The sequence below is a fragment of the Ambystoma mexicanum genome, chromosome 14, assembly GCF_040938575.1.
Source record: "Ambystoma mexicanum isolate Mex_15411 chromosome 14, UKY_AmexF1_1, whole genome shotgun sequence".
NCBI classification, from domain to species: Eukaryota; Metazoa; Chordata; class Amphibia; order Caudata; family Ambystomatidae; genus Ambystoma; species Ambystoma mexicanum.
The window spans coordinates 187,591,972-187,613,032 of record NC_090940.1 but is presented as its reverse complement, the minus strand read 5'-3'; the positions used below and the strand labels follow the sequence as shown (position 1 = coordinate 187,613,032).

The following is a 21,061-nucleotide window of genomic DNA, read 5'->3' as shown; positions in this document are numbered from 1 at the left end:
ACAGAGCTGGGTGGCCTCTGTCCACTATGCCTGTCAGAGTTGTTTTCAGATCTAATAAGGCTGTCTCAGTCCCATGACTTGCACGAAAGCCAGACTAGTTCAGGCCCAAGATGATGATGTACTCTACAAATTTTTGGAATTTGAGATAAGCCACTTTGTTCAAGATTTTGAGACTAGAGAGAACATTTGTAATGGGCCAGTAGTTTTTGGCTTGGAAGCGATCAAGTGAGCTTTTTCAGAAGGGGAGTTTTCCACAGTTCTTGAGTGTGAAAGGGACCACTCCCTCCAAGAACGATACATTGACCATCTTTGTGATACAGGGATTAAGAAAGGGAATGGATTCCTTAATAATACTAGCTGGACAAATGTCCCCCCCCCCCTACATGCGTGGGGGTAGGGGGGGGCGGTTTCAGATTACTCACTATTTTGAGCACATCTATATTTCTGTGCACTGTTTAAAGTTGAACTCAGATTTAGTTGCATTATTGGGGGGCTGGAGGGTGTCAAGGCCAGCATTGTTTTCCAGAGAAGAGGTGCCATTTCATTTGGATGATCTTTTTTTTAGACCAAGGAATTTGTTGGAACGTTCACCTTGAATCGATTGGCTCCACTCAGAGTCCTGTTGATAATATTAATAGGAGTACTTTTCCCTTCAACTTCTTTCAGCACTTTGAATAATTCACAAGATCTTGATTTGCATTACATATTCTTAAATTAACGTATCTCAATTTTTCCTCAGTGATAACTTTATAGTTATGAACTGAGTTTTTACATTTAGCGTGAGATTCAGGGGTGGTTTTTTTTTTCGCCATTCTCTTTCGTATGTTGTTTTTTCTAGCCTAGATGGAAGCACAGCTTCATTAAACCAAGCGGTTTCCTGTTTCAGGTTTAATGGCTTTGATTAGTTTCTGGTGCTAGCACCTCAGTGACTTCATTAATTGCGGTCGATAGATTAGCAACCAGTGTAGTGACATTCCCCAATGTATCCGGATGGGGAAGTTTGGGTTTAATCAGTTCTATACATTTAGCAAATGACACTTCTGAAGTGGCAGGATTTTTTTGTAAGGTCCTAGGTATTTTGTCCAATTGGGTGGGCGCTTCAGGTAAGCAGATGGTAAAATTAACCAGCCGATGATCAGACCATGGGCAAGGGGAGCACACCGGGGGTAAGGACCTCTAATTGGTGTGTGATAACCCAGTCTAAGATGTGGCCTTCCTGATGAGTGGGTTCCTTTACCCATTGGTGTAATCAATGGAGTCCAGATCTGTGAGTAGGGATTTTGCAGGTTTATGTTTCTCATCTTCAGCCCAATAGTTAAAGTCTCTGAAAATGACAATAGCGGATTTGGGTTTAGTGATGTTATTAATGAGAGGCAGAAACTGTTCCTCAAAAAGAGGTAGGTCTTTGGGTGGTCTATAAACGATTACAATAGCAGCAGACGTATTAGAACTCTTATTTTTCTGAGGAGACTTTCACAGCCTTCTATGGCAGAGTGTACGACCATATGGCAGTCAAGAGTTTTCCTAATGAGTAGTGCGACTCCGCCCCCTCCCACCCCTTTGATCCATACGGTCTGTCCGTAGGATGCTGTACGACGGAGGGGTAGAGATAGCAGCTGTCATGTTGTTCAGCCAGGTTTCTGTAATACACATCACGTCAATATCAGAGGTGGTGAGGTGGTCCTTCACCTCATGTTTGACAAGAGAACAGGTATTAAGAAGGGCCATTTTCAAAAACTTGGGGCGGAACATTCTGGAGTCATTAAAGAAGCCAAAATCAGGACTGTCGCAGCTAGACTTTTGCCGGCAGTAGGGGGTGGGGTTTGTGGGAGATATGGCTTTTGACCTGTTACTGCAGGTATCGGAGGAGGTGGACATGCGCTAGAGTAGAAGGCACTAGCATTTGCAGAATCATTGAACTGTGACATAATGAAGGGAGAAGCAGCGCTCAAGAGGTTTAGACAACAAAGGCAGGTTCAGTTACCTTACCACGGTGGAGCAGTCCAGCTCTGTGCTCCCAGACACGAACCGCCAGAAACCTGCGTCTACTTCAACGCGCTGGCGCGCCGCCGAAGGTCTTAAGAACCCTGTAAAGATCTGGGAAATGGAGTTCCCAAAGACTACTACTGCAATCATAAACGTGTAAGTCACATTATCAACAAAAACCAATCACGATGCAATTCAGCACAAAAGTGGAAAACACATCAATGTACCAAGCAGCAGACAAACCAAAATTTATTTTAAACGCGATATTCACAAATCTATCCCCAACTCACACAGAACCACTTGCTCATACAAAATGGGCACTCTTATAACTGAGCTTTCATAAGCATGTACATGTTCCACATCACAGAGCAGCTGGCCATCACTACTGCCTGTTCCACTATGTCACAAAGTTTTAGAAGCAAGCAAAACCCCTTGCTAGCCCTAGACCTAAAAAGGAAGCATGTGTAGTACCCATGCCACTGCTTCCGATGCTTCCTCTTGGTACCTTACAAGGCATAGGAAGCACACATCTAACTCTACAGAGAGTCTAAAAGATAATTTGAGCACCAATTGAGGAATAGATAGTGTGCCAAGGAAGAAAACTGGAAATGTAATGCATCATTTGTATAGCGCCTTTCACCATTAGTATGATCACAACACTCTGTAGGTTGAACGCCCTCGGGGAACAGAAGTCTAAGTATGAGAAAAAATTCAAGGAGGTGCTGGTATGCGCGTGTGCATATTGGCCAATACAATAATATGAGGGGTGGCCAAGTCCCTGCTAGCCACCCATGCCCAGCTGGCATGTGGATGGGTATGTAGTCTAGAGAAGGTATGAGAGAGCGGGAGGAAACGCGATTCTCCCCCTTTCTCTTCATTTCCCACTGCCCCAGACTCCTCTCCTGGTGATGTATCACAGATTGAATCAAGGATCAAATACCTGGATAGGGATGCCTGGTGAAGGCACAGCTGATGGGGTTTGTGAAGTAGGCTTTATCAGAATGTTTAATATTACAATTCATGGAAGCAGCCAAGAAGGGGTTCCCTCCAATCTCAGCAGTTTTCACCAAGATCGTACAAAAGTAACCCAATAGAATTGACCTTGCCCAAATTTCACCCTGGGCTCTGTCTGCCAGCTGTGGGCGGGGAAGTCCTAGAGGTAGACTGCTCGGGAGGATGTAGTAACACTGGACGCTCCCCACTGAGGGGCGAGCCTGTATTAGAGAGCCCGAGGCACACTGGTAACAAGAGGCCCACTGGGGAGTTGGCAGTGATTTTGGGCGCTCCCCAGAACAGTCGATTCGAGGAGATCGGACTAAATGGCTGCAATATCTCTGGCCATTTTCAAGGTGGCAACCGGAAACTGCAAGTTTCATAATAATCATAAAATCATAGAATGTATGTGAACCAACTAGACACTTTCTAGGGGCCTTTTCCAAATCCAGTTCGATAGAATATGGTTTACTACCAAAAGCATCGCTGTGGGAATTAATTTATTTAAGTCTTTGAATAGGCTCCTGAATATTCCCAGTAAACATCCTAAAGGATCTTATATCAAGGGAACTCCAGTAATGGATACCAACTCTTGTACGATCTGGGTCCAGAAATAGGGTTCTGCTAAACAGGACCAAAGCAAACGGTAAAGCATGCACTGTGTTGAAAACACATGCATGCATCTCGAATAAAATGAGGAGCAGCTGCAATGTATGCTCCATTGAGTAAGTGAATCCATACAGGTTTGTGGTGGAAATTCCCAGAGACCTGAGAATAAAAGCAGACTCTTTACCATTGAATATCGGAGATGGGGAGACAATAGCCCATACCCAATGAGCTGCAGCCCCATTCACTGGAGGAATCTCCCTATTAGGTATCATTGATTAGTATGTACAGACTACATTCCTACAGCATTCAGTGTGTACAATGTAATTTGGTAATGGAGTGCAAATGGGATTCGGGTCAGCTATTCCACACAGATCTACCTCACCAGAGTAAGGCGTTTCTACTGTGACAGATCTTCAACCCGACCCAGACTTAACATTTAACTGGGCCGAAGAGACACTTCATCTATGTTCCCAGATAAAAGAAATTACCAAAGAAAAGTGGGAAATGTCTCTTCCCATTCCATATCAACATGACTGAAAGACCCAGGTGGACATTCCCAAAGTGACAGCGAACTAGAGAGTAGCATCCTGAAATTTCGAGATTACTTTCATTTTATAGGGAACACCCATTCATGAAGATGAATAGGGAATTTTCACAAATATTTGATGCTGGCTTCTAAGGTTTCCAGGTATTTTTATTGTTTTTTTATAACACGCTCAATACCATACCAGAGTTTGGTTTATAAGTGCAGAGAGGATAGCTCAGGGGCAACATGCTCGCCTTGGAAGCAAGACGACGCGGAGCAACACAAGTCCGATCCCCGGGTCCGCGCTTAGAAACCTGTGGGTATTAAGCGCGTTATAAATAACCAATCATATCAGCTCCGGGATTCAAACCTCTGTTGATCTGCCTGGTCTTGCTTCCAAGAACAGTGCGTTGGCCCTGTGCTATCCTCCGTTCAGTGACAAGCCCATACAACAGTTTAGATGCATCCCTAAAGATGTGCACAACAAAATGTATGCCCAAATCTTATGTCTAATTGTATTCATCCCAAACTATAGATCTGGATTGTGCGGGTCATCAATGAGAAGAGATCTGATTTGGTATGGTATGGTTACTCTTTAACCTGAGATCACCACAAACCTTGAAACTCAAGCCATCATTGGGGAGAAGTTAATCTCCGGGTCTCCAATATAAAGGAGTCCATCATCGCCATACACCCGACCTAGTGCTTGATTTGCAGTGGCAAATAAAGGGGACAGCAGACACACTTATCAGGATTCTTACCCCATACGAAATAACTTGCAACCAGTGAACCCCTTTACGAGTGTCAATATAGAGGAATTTCATCCAGCTGAGCATGTTCTGCCCAAAACCTACCTGCTACAGTACAACAAATAGGCAAGTCCAGGAAACAGTGTTCTTTCAGCATCCAAAAATGCCCCAGCCATCCTGAGAGAGAAACCCACATAAACACTGAAAATTGACAGCGTGGCCCTCCTCACATACAAAACAGGACTGACCTAGGTGCATCAGAGCTCACATGAGGTAGCAACCAATTCACTATAATAATTTCTATAAAGATATTAACATACGTATCAATTGGTGAAATTGGTCAGTTCTAGCAGAAATGTTTAAGGAGTACAATTATTATAACTTCACGCATAGTAGGTAGGAGAGCGGCAACCTCGGATACATCTTTTCATACATCCAGCAAATGGAGAACCAAAAGAGGAGCAAATTCCTTAAAGTCAATCCATCAGAGCCTGGGGCTTTGAGTTAAGTAGGCCCGCCATAAAATCTCATTACATTCCGCACCAGTAGCTGCATCTCAATAAAACTGTGCAGCAGATGTCAGCAATTCCGGAAGAGGAAACAATCCTAAATATGTGTGCATATCCATCACAGACTATGTCTTTTTGGGATTAGAACTATGCATAGCAAACAGAGAGCACCTCATAAACAGTGTACACGGAAGAGGAAAGAACCCAAGCTCTGTCCCAATAGCAATGATTAAATTGTTACTCGGTCTTGTCAAAGCAATTGTCTCAGTATCCTTCACCACTGATCTCCGAACAGACGTTCTAGTTATTGTTGGTTTATTAAGAAACTATTACTCTATCCATTGACAAAACTGAACTCATCTTAATCTCATCTCAATCCTATGACACAGGTAGGAACATTCTTCCTGCATTGCATAATCATTCTCTAAAGCTTTTAACACAGATTAGACTCCATGTAGATCGCATCAAATTAACTTTAGTGCCCTGTTCACAATGATACAGACCGCCATCCACCCAAAATAAACTTTAAATATCTCTTGGAGAACGGAGGCTTGAGCAACAGATACTTCATTGAAAGTAAAGTATTGCCCAATATGAGAGTCAACCTCGCCGGTCGATACCACATCCTACAAAGCAAAGGGGTTACATCATCACAGGATTAGTCTTGCCCCAACCACACTGCAAACATAGAAAAACTACAACAGGGCTATGAGCCGAGACTGACGGTATCAAGATCGAAAAGCATTTCACTGCATCACAAAGGGTCACAGATCAAAACGAGGTCAATCCTTGAGAGAATATCTTGCATGGAGGAATACAATATTTGCAGATTCCTTGGGGCACTTCTGCTGCAGATCAACCACTCAACAAGAAGCCATTATTTTAGAAAACTCTCTGGCAGAGTGAGAAAACGGTCTAGTCGTCATGCTGGACCAATCAAGAGCCTGATTGGATAGAATCTTAAACTTCAGAGCCCATAGTACATTTGACAAAGAATCCAGGCATTGAATGACAATCTTGTGAAAAAACCCTGGATCATCTGGATCTATGTGATGTTACCGAACAACATTTCCGGGAATACTTTTTTACTAAACCTTTTTTATTGAAAAAATATTGAATACATTTTTATTTTATTTGTGGGGGTCCCCCCAAACCGTATGTTTACCTGTGCTTACCCCGCCCCCCACTCACCCCTTTTTACTCCTTTACCCCACCCCCATATACATTTTAATTAAACATTTGATATATTTTCGTTATTTTGGTTTCGGTAAAAAAAGTCATTCTCTGTTGTCTATTCGGTAACATCACTGGATACCAATCATCTATATTCGGATTATTTTAAGAGCTATGCCACAATCAAATACCTCCCATCGGGAACCTCGTCAACCTTGGATAACATGAAGGGGAGAACTTGATGAATAACGGAAGTGACCCTGCTCTAGCAGTGGAAGGAAAAGTCCCAACTATTAACGGCCCATTGTTTAGCAAACCAATAATTTATTGCACAATGCAAACGTGTTTCCGGACAACCAGGCTATCAAGGTAAGCTGTGCGCTTTCTAGCTTTAGGCGAGTTATTAAATCCTTGTAAGTTTCAGGCTTAAGGGAAGAGAAAATTGCCCTGCTTCCCCCCCTGGCCAAATCATTTAAAATACAGCTCACATTGTGTGCCCTCAATTACCAGTCGTGCACAATATAAACCAGCATGACGATAAGAAATAAAAGTGCCCAGTATCATTCACTGCCTCTGCAACACCAACATATGCAGAGGAGGGTTCCCTCCACACAATTAAAAACCTGATAATAACCAAACATGAATAACAGCGCACTGCCAGTGGCAGAAGCGATAGACATTGTTGCAATCAACTGCACTTAACGCGCTACACCCACATTTCAATCACATCACATAATACAAATCTCTCAAAAGGGGGTGGGGAGAAAGCAATTTGTACCACTACATAACCGGAGTTGGAAACGGCCAGGAGTTGAAAGCCATTAAGCTCTTCTAGGCTAGAAGAAGGAGCTAAACACCAACAGCTACCTTTGACTCCCCAAGATAACAGGTGCCACACAAACAAACATACTTAAGCGTTAAGATCCGATCAGCCCAGGGCCAGAGTTAAAGGCCCAAGGGAATCAAGGGCGTTAAACGTGCGTCCCCGGCCGATAACACCCATTCCGGCATGCCAGAGAGGGTCTTGATGCTAAAGCATTATATAATTCATTCAATGAACAGGCCTGCTCACAGAGTCCCGTTCATTTAATGAAAAGACTTCAGTAAGATGGCCCACGTGGATCTGGAAGGCGGGGCTCCATACAGAGCCTCTCTTCCATTTCCATGGTGGCCACAACAGACCAGGAGCGGAGATTGCAGCAGTGGCATCAGTTGCTGGCACAATCAGGTAAGTGGGGGAGGAAAAAGGTAGGGGGGGTGGAGGAGCAGTGGGGCAGGGGAGATGGCGGGCGGGGGCAGCAGTCATCAGGCAGCTTGGAATGCAGACTTACATTGAGAGATTCAGCCCAAATTTATTGCTTCCAGATTGGCTGCCTCACTCGTGCCAGGTGCCAATTAATATTAACTCTGTATTTTTGTGAATGGTTTAAGAGAATCAAGACACACATAGAAGATCCTTAAATAATGAGTTCTGTATAGTGGACAAATGGTTCTATTGTAGAAGCTAGATTTGTGACTCGCTAGGGCTTAGCGTCTTGCACCTGAGAAGTAGCTCCTGCTTACAGGGCAATGCTATAGATCAAGGAGTGGCTTTTAGCTCCAGAGCAACCACTCCTTATTTCAATTCTTGCATAACTTTATGTGGACCCCCAACCATAGACCAAAAGTAAGGTCCCCAAGGAGGAGAAGGAACGGCTGAAGATCCAACAGCCAGATCCTACTCAGAAACACCTAAATTATAATGTTGGGTATAACTGAGAGCATGTAGGGCAAGTAACTCAGCGTGTAAAGTTTTTTCAGCAGGTGAGTTGTTCAATCCTGAATTTCGTTCTTCTCTCAGAGAGGATGCTTGAAGTCATTCCCAGAAAGCAACCATAACCTTCGGGGGATATAAATAAAGTGGATTTTCCTTTACGGATCATCCATAACTTAGTATCGCCTACTGCAGGTTCCGATCAGTAATTTCTGCTAGACAGTTAAGAAGATCGATGAGCAGATTAGACTGAAGACAAACAATGTAGGCACACCACCATTTTTCCAAAAGATTTCCCCTTTCTCTGGCCTTGCATAATACGGAGTCTCTGTTCCTGTAATTCTACATTCCTAAGATAATGGATCTGAGATGCTGACCAGGCTTTGGTACCAGTGCCAGAGAGTGCAATACAAAAAAATTGCAATGAATAAAATGGGAGTATATATCTACAATGGCAGAGATATATTCTGTGCTCCTCATAGGACTAAAGCCAAATGGTCCCAGTCCAGTAGTCCTACATTCTTTCTTTATGAAGGCTAGCATTTGGGACAGCGCCTCTCTCTCTAGTTGTTTAGCTAGAAAGGAAAGTTGGGATATTGGGCAGAGGTTTCCTGACTCATTTGTGTCTAGTGAGGACTTTTTCAGTAAAGGTTTCACAAGATATACAAGATATTTTTTCCATAAAGATGAAAAGATACCTGAAGACAGGGAGGAGTTCAATATATTCAGGATATCTTTCTGAAAAAGTGGACAGATTTATCTGGCCAGTTTCGGCAGGACTATACCCAATAGGGACCCTGAAAGTAGGAGCATTAGGAGGTCACTGTCCTCTAAAGGTATAAAAATGTCAAACACTCATAGTGTTTGGGCATCCATGACCTCTGACCTGGTGAACTTTCATTATGAGGGGATGTTTACAGTTAATTTCTAATGTTTTCAATTTTCAATATGAAATACAAGGTAAGACGTCTAATGAATAAAATGCCTTGGCCATGAATTTGATTGCTCTTGTAGATGCAATTCAAAGGAAAACTGAATATGGTGATCCTCCTTGTCAAGGCAATTCTCTGTGGATCTGAATAATAAATACAGTATGTTTGCCACCGATTCTGGCATTCTGATGTAAAGTTGGGACCTAAACAACAATATGGTTATAGGATATCAGTCCAAAGACTGCCATTTTTTTCTCAAAATTAAAGTTTCACTATTTTTAATCAAGCACATCAGGATTTCAAATAAAACAAACACTGGGAAAAAGCCTTTCCCAATATTAAAACGTGTTCCCCTCCATCCCCCCAACATTCCACCCTAACCCAACCCTGTCCCCACCCAAACCAAGTAAGTGTTCAGTACACTTCTAAACAAAGTCCACAGCACCAAGCATCGACACACAAAACTATCCTCCATAATTGTTGAATAAAGAGATCACCACACATCGATGCTATCCTTAGATGCATACACTGTGTGTTTAAGGTATTCCATGGATATATATCTCTTACCCTTAGAAGTCACTCCCTTTTTGGTGGCACGTTAGACCTCTTCCATTGTGCTACACAACTAACTGCTACCAAGGGAGTGTGGGACATGAGGTTCAGTCCCTGGTCGTCATCACACTCATCCTCCACCCCCAATCCATAAGATCCCATTAAGCTCCCTTTCCCAAGATAAAACACCCTCCCAATATTTCTGCATCTGTGCACAACCCCACCACATTTGCCAACCGTCTGCTTTACCAGAACCTCATTCCAGCAGCTCAGATTTACTCCAGGGTACAGCCATGCCAATATTGTCAGAGAGTACTGCCATCTATGTGCAATTTAATGGCTTGACACCTATATTGTAGAGAGAGTGGCACAGGACACTTTCCGGCATATAAAACGGACCGCAGTTTGTTTGCAATATGCCTACCAAGAACTTTTCCCCAACTCGTACTAGCCTTCCCCTCACTGGGCGAATCAGCCAGCAACAATTCTTTAGACAGGCTGGCCGCCAAACCCTTAGATCACTTCTTCTGGATCAGGATCCTCTCAAAGAGAGTCGACTCCCTCTACAAGTTATTACCCGACTTGTAAGCATGCCTTTCAGCTGTAAATAGAAGAACACAGATGTTACAATATTAAAAAAGTACTCCTGTAACTGCTCAAAGGACATATACTGCCCCTTTCCCACCTCTATCCCACCTTACCCAGTCCCGCCTAATACCACACTTGAAATATCAAGGGATCACTGATGATATCATGTAATGGCGATTCCCAAATAAAGTTCAACAGAGACAGGGCTAAGAGCATTTTCAATATTCAACCACTGCTTGGGAGTAAGATGGTGAAGATGATCCAACACAACTGAAGTTGAGCTGCCTTATAATACCTTCTAAAGTCAGGGAACCCCACTCCACCTGCTTCTCTAGGCAGTATAAGCCTAAGATACGTGATCCTGGGCCTCAACCCCTTCCAGAGAAACTGCACCATAGCCGTTTGAACCTTCAGGAGAAGGTCAGTGGGCACCACTGCTAGCATCATCTGAAACAGGAACAAACGTTTTGGAAGAAGCATCATCTTAATAAAATTCAGTCTGGCCAACCACGACAGCGGCATTACCCACCGCCCCCCTATTGCCCCCCCTGCCCATCTATCCTGGTCCTTGTGTATCTTGTCCTATAGAGGACAATAATTGGCCTAAATGTTGAAATCCCACATTTTCCACTACAAAAGGCAGGCCACCAATATAATCTAAGTCAACCTCAATCAACATCCCAACGGGGAAAGCTAAATATTTATCCAAATGTACCTTGAGTTCCGATAGCCTGCCATAGATCTGCAATCCCTGTGAGAGGCAGGCGCGAGTGCCTCAGGTCAGTCACCTATACCAATATTATACAAACATGTTCCAAAAGTAGCTACCCAACCGTTACATAACAGGCTGAAGGAAAAGAGTAACAAGGGAAGGTTGGTACCATAGTATTAACTACATTTTAAAAAAATGGTACTCAGGGTCAGTTGCATATGAACATCACATTTTATATCATCGTAAAAAACGTTCATTAGAATATCAAATCAAAGTTAAAACATACATGTAGACGATTTTTTTCTTCCAGTTTGAGCCTGCTTATATCAGACAATGTGCTTAAATTGACTTGTCACAAGAATAACAGATGTGCTTAGGAACCTTAGTGAGTGACAAGTCCCCCATAATTTATTCTAAAGAGGGGCATTTGCCTTCACACTTTAGAGTCTGATAGTAGCAGGCTCCAACTGGACAAAAAAAGTCTAGATGTATGTTTTAACTTTGAATTGACGTTCTAATCAATGTTTTTTACGATGAGGTCTTAATAAAATGTGATGTTCATGTCAACTGACCTCGAGTACCATTTTTTAAATGTTATTAATACTATGGTACCAACCTTCCCTTGTTAGTCTTTTCCTCCAGCCTGTTATGTAACAGTTGGATAGCTACTTCTGGAACTTGTTTGTATACGTCTGTATTTGTGTCCTCATCCACAAAGCCCCCTCCAAAAAAAAGAAGACTTTTTTTGCTCATTTTGTGTTTACCTATAACATGTCATTTGCGATCAAACAATGTATAGGATTTTCCCTGGATCTCAACACCCCCTTAATGAACCAATTGCCCAGTACCCTTGCAACCCATGACTCCATAGCCAAGAGATACAGCAGCAGCGACAGAGGACAATCCCGTCTGGTGCCTCTCTGCAAAACGAAGGGCCCAGATTACTGACTGTTAACAAGCACCTTCATACACAGGGTCAAATGGAACGCTTGCACCTACTCCATCCACTTATCAACAATAGCAAACTTCTTCAGTACTACCTTCAAGAATGACCAGTCAACCCATTCAAAGGCCTTTTTCGGCATCGAGAGATAGTACTAGAGCCCCATTCCAAACAAAGTTCTTAGGACGCAAGGTCCCCCCTTCTCATAAAATCACTGCTTGGTGTATTTCATGCTCCTATAAACTTCCCCTAGTGAGAGGGAGTACAATTCCTGTCTTTTCTCCCTTATTAACATCAAAATTTCAATAGCACCCTCGCAACCCCACCCCCACCCTCCGGTTGTGTCATCTGGCTTCAAGACCATCAAAATCCCTGTTCAACTTACATTCCAAGCTAAAACCGTCCTCCTTTTGCTCCCTTGAAGTGCTACGACCTGGGCTTTTCAGAAACGTTTTGCCCACTACTACCAGAACAATCTATTCCTTGGAAGTCTGAACATAGGTTTGCCTCTGCAGTTCTACAATCCGTCCATCCCTAAAAGTCATGCCATTCATGTTATGGGCTTAAAGGTGCAGTGGGATTTTGGTATCCCAGCTGTGCCTTTTTATTTCGAAGGCTTTTGGACATTCCTCTCGAACTCCCTCCTACCCTGTAATAGAATAGACCAGGGAGATTATAGCCTTTGGCCAACAACTAATGCATAAGGACGAGGGCCTTGTGATTCTTTTATGAGCTTCCAAATGTCACAAAAAGAGTGTTCGAAGATCGAAAGTCTGAGGTTCTGTCCAGCTAGGCCTGAATATGGATAGATCAAAAGGATGACAATGGCCTCGCTGGCCTCCTGAGGCAGGTCAGAAGGAAGGGCAGGGAGCACAATTTCCTGAGCGATTTGGAAAGTAGAGGCTATGTGAAAGAGCTGCTTGAGAGGCTGCAGAACAAACAGGACAATAGGAGTGAGGGTAGCCATCTTAAACTCCATGGGAGCGTGAGTGAGCCAAGAGAACACATTTTGCTTCTAGAGGTTTAGTAAAGGGCACTTGAGAAGGCAGACAGCTTTTATTTGGTTAGCAAAGGCGTGAGTTAGAGGTAGAAGCAGGAAAACGTAGCAACACTGTGGATGGAGGGTTATGTTCAGAATCACGTTTGAGGGTTGACAGCTGTGACACGGCCCTGAGCAAGTTCAATAGTAACTCAACACTTTCCACTCACTGGCCCAGCACAAGATAAATCCAATAACTAAAAAGTATAAGACATTTCCCATGAAAACACACACGCCTAGCCCTGTAGCCCCAGCCAGCCTCGTTTTACTGGTAAAGTAAACCCTCATTGAAAAACTCACACATTCGAGCTTCAGAGAACGCAGCCAGCTTGCAGAAGAGTCAACATAGTCAAACAAAGGCATGATAAGCAAACCAAACTACTTTTAGCCACGCCATCACCTACGGCTGTTGCCGTGGGCGACCAGTTTCATAACAGAGCTGTCAGTCAACCCAGATGCTGATAGGCCTCATGGTAGCCATGGACACGTCTGGCTTCTGTCCTGAGAGGCCGGCCCACGGAAGGGCAGCCTGGTGAAAGTGTGCGGCGGATTACTGGAGCTTCTTAAATGTTTAGCACAGGACACGTGCTTTAAATTCACGGGTGGGCACTTTATTGGCATGGCTGCCTGTCGTTCTAAAGATGCTCCAACGCCCCATTCGCTTTAGATGGAACACTTGTCTGGGGGGGGGGGGGAGGAGGAGGAGTGGGGATGCTTAACGATTGAAAAAAAGACATAAACCAACAAGCTGTTTAGTTTGCTGCTCCGTACCGTTGTGGCAAAACTGGTCCGACGCAGATAATCTCATGGTCATGATATCCACTGGCAGCACCGGTTAAGTCCCCCCAACAGAGAAGTGGAACCTGCCACCAATACCCAATTATCCCTCCTTTAAACAGGCTAATGTCGTTTTTTACAAAGAGATAATCCCCGGGCCCCAGCAAACTCCTTGCAGAACACCCTGCCATTGTCTAAACCCTTTGACCTTGCAGAGGTGTGAGGCAGGTTAGTGGTTAAATTGCGGATTTTAGACCCAAGAGATCATGTTAAAACCTCTGAATTACAAACGGCGTGTACATGAACAAATACCTAAAGGTCGCAGCCCTCTTATCGGTCAGAAAGGAACACTGACATTTTTGGTATTTTAGTGTTGTGTAACCGTTTTGTGCATCCTGTTGAATTTGTAGCTGAACATGTTTTGATGAAGATTGCGTTAGGATATATATATATTGTAATATATAATTCTTTATTACTTATTAGATGTATTAATTAATTATGGGAGGAATTTTAATCACATTGTAGCATTATTGAATGTGTTCATTGTTTGATTTGGTTGTATTGTAAAACTTATAGGTTTAAAAAAGAAGAAAAAACGAACACTTTACAAATAGCATAACTAGTAGTCTTAATTGCTACAAGAGAAAAAAAGCCACCTTTATTCTTGCAGATCCCTTTAAATGCGTAGATCAAGAAACATTTACATGTCCTGTTCAGCAGTGAACCTAAAAACCTGCTGGTGGATAGCACGGAATACGAGTCTGCAAGTAGAGCTCATCGGACATGCAAGACTTGCCATGGGAAGTCAGTGCAGTCAGCATGTGAAACACTGAAAATGTGCCACTGCCAGGTACTACAAACAAGAATAATCAATAGCATGCAAATCAAGACAGTCCCTTCGGCTGCAATAGTGCGGGATATACATACAAAATGTTTTAAGGGGTACAGTACTGTATCTCAGATAAAAAATATTGCTATTCAGTTTAGTGCAACAAGTAGTTGAGAAAATTATATAACTTTAAAATAAAATCAATTGAATGCAAGATGCTTAATATTAAAAGTACAGAAACCAATATTAAATTCTATATTTATTTACTAGTGGTTGAGATCGACTATAAGACTATAATGGAAATAAAGAATTTGATGTACAACTTTACACCGTCTGTTCAGTGATACCAAGACATCAGAGTTGTACTTACAGGATCCAGAAGTAAACAGAATATCACTGTTTTAAATGACTAAAAACAAGTCCCATTACGGCATGTTTTATATATAGGATAAGTACCCCCTACTGTACGTTATAAGGATATTATAAGTCACCAAGGAGTTTCGTAACCAAATAGAGAAACAAAGCCGAATTCCATTATAAGGTCACAGAACTCCAAGGAGACATGCAATATCCTTTTTTATATATGGTAAGGAGTATTGTATTCCTTATACACACACACACACTGTCATTCCCTTTAATACCTTGTATCTTGCATAATATAAGGTAAGAGATACTCCATTTGCTGAGCCATATAATCAATATAGAGTCTTCTTAGATTGAATAAAGCAAAAATGCAGCACCCAATGTTTTGCAAAAAACTAGTTCAAGCAGTTTAATAAAAAATGTGCAAAAAAAGTGTCCTTTGTGGTTAAAATAAGTAATAGCATGCAGATTATTGGTCACATAAACGTCAGCAGTGCACAAATTAAACATTGTACCATAAACAGTTCCTTGTCAACTGTTGTAAAGTGACACAAAACTATCCTGCAAGTTAGGAATTTGAAAAGCTTTTCACGTCTTCAATTTAGTGCTGCAAACACAGTTGGAATTCCGCTCCTGGCTCAAGCAGCAGGCACTGTGACTTCACAACTGCAGCGTAATAACTGATTACAGAGCAGTTTCTTAGTGCATGTCAGTTGTGATTTCAAAACTAGACTGTAATAAGAAAAGTATGTCCAGGCTTTTATACAGATATTGCAGGCTGCAACGTATTATATAACGATCCCAACTCCAGATGTGCACTTTCATACTGATGGATCTACAACAGTTACCATTACACACAGTAACGGTACTTTTATCATCCTCAAAAGCAGGGTAAGAATGGGGGAGGAACAAGAAGCTCGGCAAAGTACATCTTGTCAGTACGCTGTTCCGCCCTCAGGCCCAACCCCCCTGCACTAGGCCAGCCAAGCAGTCCCCACAACAAATTCCCCAGCTGCAGCCTTCACCTTCAGAACCGTCAAGAGACTGGGCAAGCTGAGGTGTTATTCAATTTGTTACAAGGTTCGTACAAAAATAGCACAAGCGTCATGGTTTTTGAGTAAGCTGTCTAGATAGGTATATGAATCCCAAGACATGTATACCGAGACAAATGAAAAGCCAGAGAGCTAATTTTTCATTACTTGATCAGAATGGTTTCATGCTAAATAACTATCACAGACATGCTACACATGTAAAATGTGGTCATTAGGTTCCCAAAATGCTCTTTGCTAGTGTGGAAATCACCAGGATTGTGTTCCCTGAATAGATGTGGTGCTGCTTGCCTTGGGCTGGGGCTCTGCCCATCAGACACACCCACATAGCGCCCCAGCCGCACAAATGTGAGGGAGAGGGGTTCCCAGAGTACATTTTTACCATTTATAGCACTGCTCAGAAAGAATAGAGGAGGCCATAAAGCAAACATGTTATCTTCAGGTCATGCACAGATCCTAGCAGCGTGCAAATTAGCTCACAGGGAAACACTGGGTGGTATAAAAATACAGTATTTATTAACGAAACCCTAAATCATTTGCACAAGCATGTATTTATTGGTGTTCTGTCAAGAAACCACTTCAAAAGGCTCAATGAGTAAAGTGCCCCAACACACAATTACAGTGATTCAAACAAGCCACCACTGCCCCGCCCCATGCCCCCTTCCAGGGCTGACATCACTCAGACAAATTACAATGCCTGCTCTCCCATACGACAGTCCACCAGACTCACATTTTGGTTGCCGTTATCAAGCACTGAAAACATACCACTTTTGAAGTAATTTATGTTCAAGATGCTAGCCAAATGCCTGCCAGTACAACAAAATAAGATATGCAGAGTCCAGATGGGAAGATGTAATGCATTTAATTCCAGGTCACACAGATGGTGAAGAAAATTCGAAATCATAAGCAATTGGTTGACTGCACTAGCAGTGCAACCTACTAATCTGGGTCTTGAAAAATCACCAACTGGGTGCAAAACACATGTTGGCTCAGTAAAGAAGATAAGCAGAGGATGTGAAAATAAATGTCACAAAAAGGATGGAATTGTAATGTTCGATTATAAAAAATATTGCCATCAATGGCAAAGGGTACTTTTAGAGGAGAAACAACCCAAACGTAACAACATTGGACTTAATAAGGCAGGACTTGCCTTAGAAGGTAGGGGTACCTCACCGCATGTAGGTGTTATAGGTAAATCAGTGTAGAAAGTGCAGAACGGAGATAAAAATGCCTGGCAACTTTGGGTTAAAAGGTTAGCAATAGGCATTAAAATAATCCGGGGGGGGGGGGGGGGAGACAATGAAGGTGGACTTGCTAGGTACGTCTTTACTGCTTAGCAGACATGAAACTCTTAACCATTTATTTTTTGATCAGTTTATTGTTAATAGCTTAGATGCCCAATACCTGCTTCAGATTGTGCACTCAAGCAACCAGGTGCACATCAAGCTGCCATCCGTTCGAGAGCATGCAGGGCTCGTCTATAGGAAGTCTACCCCAACTGGGCAGATAAACAGTCGTAGTACAAATAAGCCTCAACTGAACAGCCACTAACTACACTACGCAGGTAGGCATGGCCGTTCATGCTGCTACCACTGCTGAAGAAATATCAATGGAAAAAGCTCAGGTAGGCACCCACGCATCCACTGCGCAGAGCAAGACCTTGGGTAATAATAACCACCATTATTGGAGTGCTTTGAAACCGGTAGCCAGCTAACATTAAAAACACATTTGTATTTCACTCCCCTCTAACATCTTTTTGCTTCTTCTCTCACTTCCAGCTCTTCCACTATCCACACCTCCTACTCCCTCTTTCACTACGGTGCCTCTCCACTCATGCTTAACCATATCACTAATGTAAATTGTTCCTTATACTGTTTTCTGGTTATGATTCAATAGTTATGTAATGCATGTTGTATATTGCTTGTTCCTATTGTAAAACGCTTTGGCGTAAAGCACTATATAAAAATGCAATAAATACAGATACATTATATTAAACTCGTACTGTGTAGTAGTCTGCTCTGAGGAAATTCCAGATGACTATTCATCAAAGATAGACAGAGAATAGTGGGAAATCATGTTGGCTACACTGAACAACCAGCTAGAAGCGATATGTACCATTAAAACAGGAATGTTTTGAGGCAGCTAACAAAACGGAACTACAATCATTAAACGTCTCCCAAAATTAACTCCAAAGTGCAAAGCTATAGTGCCTAATCTGCCCGAACCTACACAGCAAAATGCGTTAATGTACCTGTCAACTACAGCAGGGACTTAAACAGGGAGTTGACCAGGCACCCAAGGTGCTTAGCCAGCCCAGCCCATTCGTAACCTGCAAGGCCGGTTTAACAGGTAACTTGTTCTGTAAGCAGGTGAGCAAGTTCCCGCTCAGAACCACAGCCCCCACAGGTAAGCACCATGAACAACCTCAAATGCCGGCCTCTTACCTGGGTATCCCCCACATCCTCCAACCCGTCCCGCACTCCGGCTCTCATAGCACAATAGCAACCAATACAACAGCCCCTTCCCGACGGCTGTGTGTGCAGGCTGCAGGTGACATCATCGTCCACTGGGCTGATAGGGCGCACTTCAGTACACACTGCGCGTGTGCAAAATAGGAACCAATGACACCCTGGGAAGGGTAGTGTTGAATTCAGATCAATTGCCATGTGGAAATTGCTCGGCGTTTCGTGAACGCATACATTTCCCAGAAATTCCTCGCCTTCTCAGTAGCTGCGAGGCTATTGCTCCTGGAAAATTGATTGGTTGCTGGGAAACGTCAATCACGTTCCAGCTACCTGCCCTATCCCGCCTACTGGCTAGTAAGGCTAAGCCGATTGGCTGTTTGTTTCAATTGTTTTGGAGGGTGACTTGTGTGAACGGTGCTTCTTGTTCTCAGTAGTGGTTGGGGGTCCTGAGGGTAAAAGTGAGCACAAGGAGAGCAGCGATAGCGATAATTTGTGAAAAACGGTTACCAAGGTTAGCCACAGCGGCACTGCTCACGCATTTCCTAGCCACAGCTACGAAGGTAGATAAACAAAAATGCTAGAGGTGGATACGCTGTAAATGAAAATCGCAAAACGAGGAGCGTTACACGAAAGCCGAGGCATAGCTAACTGACTTGTCGGCGAATACAAAGGGAATCCCCGTACGCAAGAGAAAGTATACAGGACAGACAGTAGGGGGACAAATAAGCAGCTGCAACTGAAAGCTTCGTTGAGTATCCAATTTCCCCATTTGTATTTCATGTTGGGGCAGTTGGACAGCTGCGCGGGGCGCCGTTGAATAAGGGTATAGGATCATCGCGGCGCGTGTGGGTTGATTTATGAGCTCCTCATTTTTTTCTATTTCATGGCCGGCCGGCACAGAGCCTTGAATCTGAGGTATGATATGTTCCAACTTACACCTAATTATAATGCGCTTCGCTGCTTGATCTGCGGGCGCTCTTGCGATCAGTTTAAATATCTTTTCAACAGAGACTCGAATGCTCAGAATATTTACCGGTAATCTTCATTACTCCAAGTCCTCCCCTTCCTCCTCCCAGTACTTATTAATGAGGAGTTCCCACCTCTAAACAGGAACTCTCTTTCTACTTCAAATATCCTAGGCCTGCTCCCTCCACCTACGGGCATAACAGCCCACTTTCCCCAATGCCGAACAAGACGTAACACTGCCCAATAGGCCCATTCATCCCAGGGAAGTGAAAGGCAGGAAACTCGTGCTGGGACAAGGAAGAGAAGGACTAGGAGTAATGAAGATTACTGGTAAATAATCTCAGCATTCCCTCCACGTCCACTCTTCCTCGTCCCAGCACTTATCAATGACCAGAGAGAAGGGGCAGAGCACAAAGAAAAACTGAAAATGCAGCTGACCAATACAATTTATTAAAATAGACAAATCCAGACAGTAGCAACAAGGTATTTCACAAGAGTACCACACTCAACACGCCTGCCCCAAAGACCCCTACTTCCCAGTGGTGCAGATTCAAACGGTAGTGATTAATGAAAGGGTGCGGATCAGACCAGGTGGCGGCGCAGCAAATGTCCTGGATAGGAACAGTGCGGGCCTCAGCCCAGGACGCAGCCATCCTCCTCATGGACCTGCGCTGCACACCAGATGGAAGGGGAGACCCCACAGATGCGTAAACCAAAAGCGATAGCATCCCAGAGCCAATGGCTGTGGTGGGTACAGACGCCTTTCGTCCGGGTCCGGCGCCGCCCCCAAAGGTAGTAAAGAGGCTAGGGGAAGAACGAAAAGCCCCTACCGCCGTACTCTTAATGACCCCCTTTGTCTGGTTTTTGAGAAACCTCAGCAAGGTCAGCAGAGCACAGGTAGACTCCAGGGGATGCAACAGAAGAACCCTTGACAGAGCCTTCAGTAGCCAGTCATCGAGGTATGGGAATACCTGAATCCCCCAAGGGAGCTGATTTCAGACTGAAGGTCAAGGTCCGGAACTGGAAATGATCCATGCCCACCGCAAACCTGAGAAACTTCTGATGGGCAGACCAACTAGGAACGTGATAACGGGCGTCTTGAAGATCTAGGTAAATCAGGAAATTTGAGTTCTTCACCAGAGGAGTGACCTGCTGAAGACTCTCTATTTTGAACCTCTTGAGTCAGAATGTGCCAGTTCAAGACCTTGAGGTCTATAATCAGACAGAAGGACCCTGAATGTTCGGGCATCAGTAAAACCATGGAGTACACCCCCAGTCCACTCTCCGATCGAGGCAACCGCCGAAGGACCCTTTTGGAGCGAAGTTCCTGGAGTGCCCCCCGCATGGCCAACCTCTTTACCGGGCACCTGGGCAGGGGCGTCTGGATCAGACTAGGAGGGGAGACCAATTCCAACTTGTACCCCCATCTCACCAGACGATTGACCGATGCATCCTCCGAGAGCCGGGACCATTGCTTCCAAAAGAATGTCAGGCAGCCCCCAACAGAGCCAGCGTCAGGACTTCTGCTGGTGAGGGGGGAAGACCAGA

The 21,061-nt window shown here is 43.7% G+C and overlaps 1 protein-coding gene across 3 annotated transcripts in view; it reads right to left on the bottom strand.

The window, feature by feature from the left end:
* The window catches only part of DAAM1 (dishevelled associated activator of morphogenesis 1), an 896,952-nt gene extending 878,284 nt beyond the window's left edge, over nt 1-18,668 (bottom strand). For all 3 annotated transcript variants that reach the window (XM_069638889.1, XM_069638892.1, XM_069638891.1), the window contains exon 1: nt 18,527-18,668. The gene's annotated coding sequence lies outside the window, so the exon portion shown is untranslated. The remainder of the gene's footprint in view (nt 1-18,526) is intronic.
* Between the last annotated feature and the right edge of the window lie 2,393 nt (nt 18,669-21,061).